Below are 11,969 nucleotides of genomic sequence, written 5' to 3'. Positions count from 1 at the left end.
CCGCCCGCCGGCTGGAGGACTTTGAGGGCCGGGCCAGGCGCAACAACGTGCGCATTACTGGGGTCCCGGAATCCTCGGACGAGATCTCCGCAGATCTGCTCGTGGAGGACTTGGTGCTTAACCATCTGAAGCCTAAGGGCCTTGGAAATTTTTTTGCAGTCGAGCGGGCTCACAGAGTTCCTGGCGGGAGGCCCAGAGCGGGAGCCCCTCCGAGACCGATTGTCGCCCGGCTCTTTCACTTCCGAGATCGGGACGCTATCCTGCAAGCATCGCGGGTGACGGTCCCGGTCCCTTATCAGAACGCATCAGTGAGTTTCTATCCGGACTTCACCCAGCTGGTGCAAAAGCAAAGGCAGAGTTTCCTGGGGGTGAAGAGACGTCTTCGGGAGCGGGACCTGAAGTATGCTATGCTTTTCCCTGCCAGATCACGTGTGGTGTATGAGGACCGGACTTTCTTCTTTGAGTCGCCTGCTATGGCCGGAGACTGGTTGGACGCTTTGCCCCGACGACGGACTGGCGGGGATGCTGCCACAGACATGGAGGGTGACCGGGATGATGAATACAGGCCCCAGCTAGGCCCGCAGGACACAAGGGTTCGCTCTCCTGTAATGGAATCTATAAGGAAGTTGGCACGGAAACTGCAAAGTACAAAGACAGAGTTTATTAACCCTTAAGGGTGGTCCTACAATCCATACAATACCCTTCAGTATTGCATAGAGTAGCACAAAGAACTTGCATACACGGTCCCCTTTTATACACAACAGAGGGGCTCATAAGTGGGAGGGCACGACATGAGACGAGGAATGTTACCTTTTATGGACATTTGCAATACAAGATCGATATGTGGGCGGAGCTGACATACTCCTTGAGCCCGCGAAAACATGGTCAAGCAAGGACTAACTGATAGCAGATGTGGTCAAGTCTGGGCATGCGCCAGACGGACAAAGGAACTATTTATAGACTGTTACTAGGCAGATTACAAGAGCAACTAACACAAAGATAAGACTCTCCTCGTGTTGAGCACGTGGAGACATGACAATACAAAATGGAGTCCAGACTTCAGTCAACATAACAAAAGAGACATGTGTAAACCAGGAGAATTCATGTCTTTAGTAAATGCTTAATCACATCGTAGTTGCAATTTACAACAGACGACCATTTCAGCATTTACTGAAGACATCCGGTTTGTTAGGATAATCATCATATATATCAATTATCATCATCTCTTCTACTTCCTTAGCTAAACGTTTCTGATAAGTGACATTGGCAATAGCTTTCTTATCGGGGATACAAAATGATACACATACGGAACAGAGCAAAGGACCACATTGAATACAGATACAGCAAGAGAACAGAACTGCTATAATTATGCAGAGACCAGTCAAAACCTTCCAACCCCAAGCAGTGATCAATGCCCAAAACCATCCAGAAAAGGACCAAGTGCCGGTTTCTGTATGGATTTCAGCTGCAATTTTATGCAACCTGTTAATTGCATTGTAGACTGAAGGTGTGTGGTCAGGAATAAACACACAGCAACTACTTCCGATAATTTTACAAGCTCCACCTCGATCAGCTAACATAACATCTAACACCATACGATTCTGCAATGCAACAATTCTGGTAATCTGTAATTCTTCCGTAAGATTCCCAAGAGCAGCAGCGGTTTGGTTCGTCACAGCCTCTACCACTCGTGTTAATCTTCGAATTTTCCTACTATTTAGGGCAGCTCCAACGAAGAAAAACAATCCTAGATTGAAGTCGATATACTGCTGTAAACTGGTGTCAGTTTGATCCACATCATCAATTGATAAAGTACGTTTATACCTATTTACAGTCACATTATTTAACAACTTTAAATCCTTATGATAGGATGCAGGTGCCAGAAATACAGGAGGTAACAAAAATGATACATAGCATACTCCAGACCAACCGGCTGGTAAACGGTAATAACCTTTAGTTCCACACACAAAATACGTATTATGGGATGCTAAGAAAGTACTGTTATTCAATCCATCGATGTTTAATATGGTAATACAATCGCTAACACCGACAGGAATATAACCCACGCTTTGGACACACAGGTCCGCTTGAGCTTGTGCCACTTGAATCACAAATCTGTCCTTTCCCACAGTGTCTCTGGTGTTCGTGAAAACATATGGAATCGATTCATTGTCTGGTCGATACTCTTCCCATTCCCAAATTGTCCCATTCGCTTGCGGATATCCATCTTTATCCTGATGACATTCTTTATTGAGTCTGAAGAGTAATCGTCCCACTGTGGGTTTCCGAGTGGCAAAAAGCAAAGTGTACCATGCTCTACAAGAGCCATTATGAGAGAAAGGAAGAGGTATGAATGGCGTTCCTCCCTTCTTCTGATGAGCTGGCATCATACCACATATCCAACAGTTCGTAGCATTGGTGGCAACATGGGTATGATGTAACATCTGGATGAAAGTGTTATTCAAATAAGACTGACGATGCTTCAATTCTTGATACGGAAGGGTATAGAAATAGTGCTCCGCAGGCACTGGAGTGGTCAATACAAGCAACTCTCGGGCAGGAGTCACATTCTCCACAAACCATGTGGTTATCCCAACAATAGCTACTGTGAGCATAAAACCTATTGCACAAAGGATCTTCTTTTTCTCCATGTCGAAATAGAAAATCAATATCTTCCTGAAACTAAAAGTTTGTCAGAACTCTTCCCCTTGGGCAGCGGTCGATTTCTTCACCAACGGGCCAAGACGGGTGTCACTACACTAATGCAGGGCTGATCCCCCCCCCTTGCCTCACTGGCTCTCCGTTTCACTAACCCAAGGGCCGTTCTGACAACATGTCCCGCTACTGAAGGATTCACTTTCTTGGCCTCAGATGATATCGCCTTCCTCCAGGAGTCGCGTGGTCCGGAAAGAGCTCCTCAGCGTCGTTCGATTCCACAGCACGGCCTCTCTCTGTGGTCAGAATCTCTCGTTGATCGGTCAGTACAGCGGGCTCCACCAATCCGGGCGGTACTTTGCGGCAGTGCAGGGAATGGATCCAATTCTTTCTGTTGGAAACTCGCACAGCCGTCCTTGTTGCCAGCAAGACTTGCTCAGGGCCCACCCATCTCGGCTCCAGGCTATTCGTCCTGTCGAAGATTTTCAGCATGACATAGTCTCCAGGCCGGAGACTATGTCCTTCGCCGGTGGACCGATCAGGGAGCGCCTCCCGGACCTGTTGATGAATGGAAACCAAGTTATCCGTTAACTGTGCCAGATAGTCATTCATCATCACACAAGGTACATCATACACAGTCTTGGGTTTTGGCGGACCCCAAATATTCATTGGACGTCCAAAGACAATCTCATACGGTATAAGACCGATTCGAGAGTGCGGGACCGACCTAATTGACAACAATGCCAGCGGTAAAGCGTCTGGCCAAGTCAAAGACGTTGAAGCTTGAATTTTAGCGATCTTGAGCTTCAGTGTACCATTATACTTCTCGACTAGTCCTGCAGATTGAGGGTGGAATACTGCATGGAACTTCTGGGTGATGCCTAGACCCTTCAAAACATACTTTATAACGTCCGCTATAAAGTGGGGCCCGTTATCACTCCACAGAAGTCTACAAACGCCATATCGAGGGAAGAACTCCTTCAACAGCATCTTAGCGGTAGTCATTGCAGTATTGTCTTTCGTAGGGTAGGCCTCAACCCATTTGCTAAAGGCACACACCACTACTAGGACATACTTCAAATTGTTACAACGCTCGAGCTGAATGTAATCCATCTGTATAACCTCAAAGGGTGCAGTAGGCGTTACGAACCCTCCTGCTGGGGTCCGAGTCCCCTTTCCTGGGTTGTACCTCTGGCAGATCATACAGGTCTGCACCACCCTCTTTGCAGTGCTAGCAATCTCTGGATGCTCCCAAACTTGGGTAAGCAATTTTACAATTGCGGAAGCTCCAACATGTGCTAGCCCATGTGCCATCTGAACCATAGGTTGTACAAAAGCTGTGGGTAATTTCCATCGATCCATCTGCTTATTTCTCCAGCAACCCTCATCATCCAATTCTCCCTCACTGGACCATTGCTCCCGTTCTTTGTCAGAAGCGGTCCTCTGTATTTCTCGCACTTCTTCCTTCGCATCATGCCATCTTTCTACTTGTGACTTCACTACATACATGGCAGTAGCACCGGGCTGCATCGCAGTCTCCCGCGCCACTCGGTCTGCTAACGCATTCCCTTCTCCAATTTTATCAACTACTTTCCTATGGGCGCTACATTTAATAATGGCAATTTTCTTCGGATATGTCAATGCAGTTAAAAGATTATGAACTAACTCCCCATGCATTATTTGTACTCCATGCGACGTTAAGAACCCTCTTTCCTTCCAGAGCAGGCCGAAATCGTGCGCTACTCCGAAGGCATAGCGGCTATCTGTATAAACATTCACACACAATCCTGTACTGAGCTCACATGCTCGTGTTAATGCTATCAGTTCCGCTGCTTGAGCTGATTTCTGTGGTATGCGTGCTGTCTCCACTATTGTTTGCAATGTGGTAATCGCATACGCTGCCGAAGTCGTACCATCTGGTAGCTTCAGGCATGACCCATCCACCCACAGTTCTCCATCTACATCTGAAAAGGGCGTATCCTGGAGATCAATACGACCCTTTGTTTGTTCCTCGGTCACAAGGATACAATCATGTGCTTCTCGTGCCTCAGACCGAGTCTCGGGGTATGGCAGCAATGTGGCAGGATTTAACGTCACGCACCTCTTCAACGTGATATGAGGAGCCAAAAGCGTCAGCTCATATCCCGTTAAACGGGCACTGGTCAAATGCTGCGTCTTTGTCTGATTAAGCAGGGCATCAACAGCATGGGGGACTAGTACCAACAGCTTATGAGATAACACAATTCCCTCGCTCTGGCGTATTGACACAGCTGTCGCCGCAACCGAGCGAAAACAACCAGGCAATGCTCGGGCAACAGGGTCAAGTACAGCCGAAAAATATGCACAAGGGCGCTGCTTATCGCCGTGCATCTGCACTAGAACTGATAATGCACATCCATCTTTCTCATGCACATACAACGAAAAAGGCTTGGTATAATCAGGTGTTCCTAATACTGGTGCTGAACAGAGGGCCTGCCGCAGTTTCTGAAAGGCAGTGTCACACTCATTCGTCCAGGGGAGCGGGATAGGTGTATCTTTTGTCAAAAGGGCTAACAATGGCTTGGCTATATACGAAAACCCTAATATCCACTGCCTGCAAAAAGAAACAAGACCCAAAAATGCGCGCACGTCCTTCTGCGTGGACGGCGTCGGTGTATCCAGAATCACTTGAACACGGTCTGGTGTGAGTGCACGTCCCTCCTTAGACAAAAGGTGACCTAGATAAGTCACCTTTGGTCTACAAAATTGCAACTTTTTCCGAGAGACCTTGTGATTGTGGGATGCCAAAAAGGAAAGCAAAGACAACGTACTCGTTTCACACAACTCCGGGGTGTCAGCCGCCAGCAAGATGTCATCGACATATTGAATGAGGGCGACACCCTCGGGCAGAACAAAGGAGTCCAATTGTCTTTTCAAGGCTTGACTGTAGATGCTAGGGCTTTCCGTATAGCCCTGGGGAATTCTACAAAATCGGTAAGACCTATTATTGAGAGTGAAACCAAAAAGGTATCGACTATCGGGATGAATGGGGATTGAAAAGAAGGCATTTTTCAAATCAATAACAGAAAACGTGGTCGCCGTAGGCGGGACCAAAGTAAGCAACGTCGTGATATCCGAAACCACAGGGTACTGAGGTATCACGATCTTGTTTACTTCTCTCAAATCAATGATAAACCGACTTTAGCATCCGTATCCTTTTTCAGAATGGGTAGAATCGGGCTATTACAAACATTATAGGGAACTTCTTCCACCACTCCCACCTTAATCAAATCCTGCACAATCTGTATAAGAGCCTCTTCCCCCTCCTGCGAAATACGATACTGTGGAAGGCGTGGTAACACCGCCCCCTCCTGGACACTAATGTGAACAGGCGGAATCACCATCTGTCCCACATCAGTATCCGAAGTGGCCCACAGAGCACGGGGGAGGGCAGCTAACACAGCATCTTCTGTAGCCACACACATCCGTTCAGACAGGGGATAATTGTCATTCAATATCACCCGCACTCCAGCAGGGGAACACCGGATCGTAGCTCTGAAGTGCTTCAGCATATCAAGGCCCATAATATTATCCGGCGTGCTCGGAGCTAACAAAAACGGACAGGGTGCAGAAAAGGAATTAACCCGAAATGCAAGGGGCTGCGAAAGAGGGCTTCGGGAGAGTGTTCCATCAAACCCTACCGATGTAACCATTAAGCCAGATGGGGGAGCCCTCGGAACCAATTGTTTAGACAGTGCACTACGAGTCGCTCCTGTGTCCACTAGAAACTGATCAGTGGAGCCCAAAACCTCAGCTGATACGTAAGGACCCCTCTGATCAACTGGCACCTCAACTGATTCTAACCCCCATCCAACGCATTCCTATGCATGCTGAGAATCATGATACCCAGACCGGTCAATCCCCGACACTTGATACTGATTTTGTCGATCAAAAACATTAGACCTATCTCGTTGCTGCCCAGCAAGGTCAAACCGAGCGTGATCATTAGAATTCCCTCTAAAATTCGAGAAACCCCCTCTACTTCTTGGGCCACTCTGAGTGTGTCCCTGACCGTGCCCCTGCCGTGAAGCATGCAACGCTGGGCATTCTCTGGCCCAGTGCCCCGATTGCTTACAATACGCACATTGATTCCTATTCAGATCGGATCGGCCCGAGGGAGGACCATAGAATCCTCCCCTACCTCTATTTACACCCCGTCGGGGCGGACCATATACTTGTGCTAACATCACCTTCGTTTTTAAATCCTTCGATTTCTTTTCCTCCTGCCCCTTCGCTTCTAGCTCCTGGCGCTCATAGTACTGAGCTATAGTCAGAAGGGCTGTCGGGGTCGTAGTGGACCAAGAACTTTCACTCGCTTTGAGGCGAGCTGCAATTGCCGGTAATAAATTCGCCACATATTTGTCAGCAAAAAGGTGCCGACCCGTATCATCCGTAAGGGACTGACCGCTAAAATCATGGAACGTCTCCTCAAAGCGCGTAAAGAAATCTGCAACTGATTCATCGGCTTTCTGCTTACACGAGGCTAGCATATTCCAGTCAATCTTTTTAGGAGGAATGATGGTCTTCAACTTAGTCAGAATAGCAGCGGGGAGATCTAAGATAATCTGAGGTGGTTTCTGCGCGGGCTTTCTCTCCCTATCCTCATCCTCAAGTTCAGACCATCGAGCCTTAAAAGTGGCAACATCATCTACCTTTCGCACGGATCGCCACATATCTGGTGGTAGAATAAGCCCAAAGAACAAATCTATATCCGCTAAGGTCATAATACAAGAATTCAAGGCCCCCTCGACTTCTTCGTAAAAGGCCGCTGGATTCTTGCGGGGATCAGGCAACGCATTCTTTAATGCCATGACGTCAGCCCTGTGCCAGGGAGTATAAACCCAATTATACACAAAATATCCCTTAGCATCGGCGGAGGTAATATCCGAGCTAGTCCCCGCTCCTTTAGGAGGAACATACAAAGGCGCCGCCTCGCGCATTGGTTTAGCATGCACTGGATCGCTCTTATCTGATTGAGAGGTGGATGAATGGCCGCCTCCAGTACGCGAATCCGACCGCTTTTCCTCCTCAAGATGTTGGCGCGCTTTCTCTTTAAGGTCTGCTGCCGCATCCCGCAACGCAAACAGTCGCCGAACCGCCTCAGGCGCCTTAGAGGGAGAGAAAACACCATTACGCAATGCTTTAGAATCTGATACCACATCAGCAGGTTCAAAGACACTGGAATATTTCCGAAAGGCAGTAATCACTTCATCAGAAAAGTGTCCCAAGAAATACAACCTTTCCCTATCCTGCCACGACTCCCAAGAAGCCAACAGTTCATCAAGGGATAACTTGCCCTTACATGCACGATAAGAAACCTGCCGAAGCTCACCCATTCGCTCAGCCGATAACATGGATCGCGTGTCTACCTTACTCGAACCCGATCCAGAATCTTGCGGCCTCGGGGCAGACGCGCCGACATAAGGAGGCGGAGAACGATCTAATAAATAAAAATCATCGTCATGATTATTAAGGACAGGATAGAGTGGCTGACGAACAGCATATTGACCCGAGACTTGTAACCTATGTTCTTTCTCTTGTTTCTCCGTCTGTTCTCTTTCCTCCCGACGCTTTGCTTCCTGCGCTCTCACATGATCATTCTTTCGTTGCTCTTTATCAAACAGCGCTTTCTCGCGTTTCTCTCGCTCACGCACCTCCTTCACCCATAGTCGCACACATTCAAACATATCTTGCCGCGCACGCCGTTTACACATACACTGTTCCACATACTCAATCTTACGTATATCAAACGACCCATACAACGGCCACCGTAACTCAGGATCCTTTCTGGTATATTTCCTCCATACTGTGCTGTACATTATGGAGGAAAGACCATGCTTCACATACATATCCCTATTAGGAGTCCCCTCTGGGGGAGCTGGAGCAGATTCCTCGAGGTTTAACCGGTTTCCAAAACAGCAGCACCACTTACGGAGTGCGCTAAAAGCAGGCATGCTCAAAAATAATGCAGAATATGCAGTATTATCAAAAATGGCACTTAAACGTTGTGCTGGTCAAAGTTACACAGTTCCGGAGAAATATCTCCACATTACCTGCCTATATGTGTTGCAACGCATATATTCTCACAATAATCAATACAAGATATGACCGGTCATCACAAATCAAACTCAAATAGCCAACCCAGGCTTCAAAAACTCGGAGCAAGTACCGTACAACGGTTCTTACCAATCAAGAGTCCAGATTCCAACTGCCAAGCTCCGAAATTCGCCCAAACGGCTGTCACGGCAGGACCGACAGAAGAGGTCTCAGTCGAGGACCGGCGCCACCCAGATGGTCAGCTCGGAAGGGAAGGAAGAAAAACCTCGGGATGCCAGGACTAAAGTGCCTCTGGCAGTGATCACATCCCCGGCCAAATTCCTCACCTTCGTCGCGACCAATCCTTCGAGCATCCGAGTCGCCGATGAGCCCCACGTGACGGGCGCCAATTGATGAATACAGGCCCCAGCTAGGCCCGCAGGACACAAGGGTTCGCTCTCCTGTAATGGAATCTATAAGGAAGTTGGCACGGAAACTGCAAAGTACAAAGACAGAGTTTATTAACCCTTAAGGGTGGTCCTACAATCCATACAATACCCTTCAGTATTGCATAGAGTAGCACAAAGAACTTGCATACACGGTCCCCTTTTATACACAACAGAGGGGCTCATAAGTGGGAGGGCACGACATGAGACGAGGAATGTTACCTTTTATGGACATTTGCAATACAAGATCGATATGTGGGCGGAGCTGACATACTCCTTGAGCCCGCGAAAACATGGTCAAGCAAGGACTAACTGATAGCAGATGTGGTCAAGTCTGGGCATGCGCCAGACGGACAAAGGAACTATTTATAGACTGTTACTAGGCAGATTACAAGAGCAACTAACACAAAGATAAGACTCTCCTCGTGTTGAGCACGTGGAGACATGACAATACAAAATGGAGTCCAGACTTCAGTCAACATAACAAAAGAGACATGTGTAAACCAGGAGAATTCATGTCTTTAGTAAATGCTTAATCACATCGTAGTTGCAATTTACAACAGGGATGGGCAGGATTGATGCCTTTGGGGCCAGTCTGACTTGCTTTGGTTCCGGACAATGACTTGAGCTGATTGCAGTAATACGGAGGGTTGCGGGAGGAAGATGGGAGATCTTTCCTCCCTCAGGGTACTTTTTGTAGTTTTGCATTATGGTAGGGCGACAGGCACACTGCAAGTTGGGGGGGCTTTGTAAGCTGCAGCAGGGGTGCAGGGTGGGGGGTGGAGTTGGGATTTTGGGGTTGTTGTTGGGGGGTTTGTTTTTGCAAGGCGTAGTAATGTTTGTCAGGGTTGTTTACTGGTGGCACTTCGGGTGTGGGGAGGGCCTCTTTGTGTGTGGGTATGGGGGGTAGGGGCTTCAATATTATTAGCTGGAATATTAATGGCTTGGGAGATCGTATTAAGCGGGGGATAGTCTTGCAGTTCTTGAAACGGTCTTTGCCGGATGTGGCCCTACTGCAGGAGACACACCTTATAGGTAATACTTGCCATGCTCTTAATAGAAAAGGTTACAAATTCATCGCTCACTCGGGATTCTCCTCAGGCTCCAGGGGTGTGGGTATCCTAGTTAGAGCTTCACTACCTTTCGAGGTGGACTCCACCATTGTTGATGATAGGGGGAGGTTTGTGGCGGTGGCGGGGAGGTGGGAGGGAAGAACGTTGGTGTTGGTTTCGGTTTCTGTCCCTCCTGCCCTGCAGGCCTCCACATTTGCAGATCTGGGCAGGGCCTTGTTGGACCTCCCGGAGGGTATGCTAGTGGTGGGGGGAGACTTTAATGCTGTCGGCTCTGGGTTGCTGGATAGGTACCCGCCCAGGGACACCGGGGGGCTCAGAAGTGGCTTCCAGACTTTATAGATACATTCGGTTTGGTAGACTGCTGGAGGCTCCGGCACCCCACACAGAGCCAATATACCTTCTACTCCGGGGCGCATGGTAGTCTCTCCCGGATTGATTATCTGCTCACTCTGGCTGCGCACGCCTCACTGGTATCTGAGGCTAGGCATATGGCGCGGGGCATATCTGATCATTCGCCAGTGTGGGTCCGGCTGGATGTCGGCCGTGAGGGAGGGGGCAGGGTTGCTCCTATTAACCCCTGGTACTTCCGCGATCCCAAGATGCGTAGTGCGCTGCTGAAGACAGTTGATCACTATTTTAAGGACAATCAGGGTTCCGTTGACTCGGCTGTGTCGTTGTGGGAAGCGTTTAAGACCGTGTTGAGGGGGGAGGCCCTCTCCTTGGTAGTGGCCGCCAAGCGACGGAGAGATGGCGAGGTTATGCAGGTTGAGGATGAGATCGCGGCTTTAGAGGTGGCCCTGGAGGGGGAGGTTACAGCGGCCTCACTGCATGATCTGAGCTTGAAGCAAGCGGAATATAGGGACCTGGTGACGAATGCCGCCAAGACCCTCGGTAGGGAACAGCAGGGTCGCTTGTACGATGTTGGCAATAAGGCCGGGAAACTCCTAGCGTGGCTGGACAAAAAAGAACGTGTTAATAGAGTAGTGCCGGGGCTGACGAGAGAGGGGGGAGAGGTGGTTATTGATCCCGAGGGTATAGTACAGTGTTTTTCGGATTATTTCCGTATGGTTTACACTTCGGTTTCGGATAGGCCAACTGAGGATTCGTGTGACCTCCTGCGTGACATCGCTCTGCCCTGCCTTTCTGACGTAGATAGAGATGACCTCGATGGAGATATAACGGTTGATGAGGTGGCGGGTGCTATCCGCGCGTTGCACTCGGGCAAGGCCTCAGGCCCAAATGGTTTGCCGATTGACTTGTATAAGCTGTTTCCGGATAGGGTCGCTCCTCATCTGCGCGCCATGTTTGTGGAGGCGCGGGGGAGTGGGTCCCTTCCGTTGGACCAGCGACTGGCGACGATTGTTGTGATCCATAAGGAAGGTAAACCCCGGGATAAGTGTGCCTCCTATCGGCCGATATCACTCCTTAATGCTGAGCCGAAAATTCTGGCTAAAATCCTTGCGGGCCGCTTGGTCAGGGTACTTGGAGACCTGATCCATCCGGATCAATCGGGTTTTATTCCACACCGTAACACTGCGTTAAACCTTAGGCGACTTCATGGAGTAATTGCCAGGGCGAGCACGCTGCGTGAACCAGCTATTGTGGCGTCTCTTGATGCCACGATGGCGTTTGATACGGTGGAATGGGCATACCTGTGGGCGGTGCTTGCCAAGTTCGGCTTTGGCCCTGGTTTTGTGAGCTGGGTGAGGTTGCTTTATGA

The sequence above is a fragment of the Triturus cristatus genome, chromosome 5_1, assembly GCF_964204655.1.
Source record: "Triturus cristatus chromosome 5_1, aTriCri1.1, whole genome shotgun sequence".
Lineage (NCBI taxonomy): Eukaryota > Metazoa > Chordata > Amphibia > Caudata > Salamandridae > Triturus > Triturus cristatus.
This window is presented reverse-complemented; position numbering follows the sequence as displayed.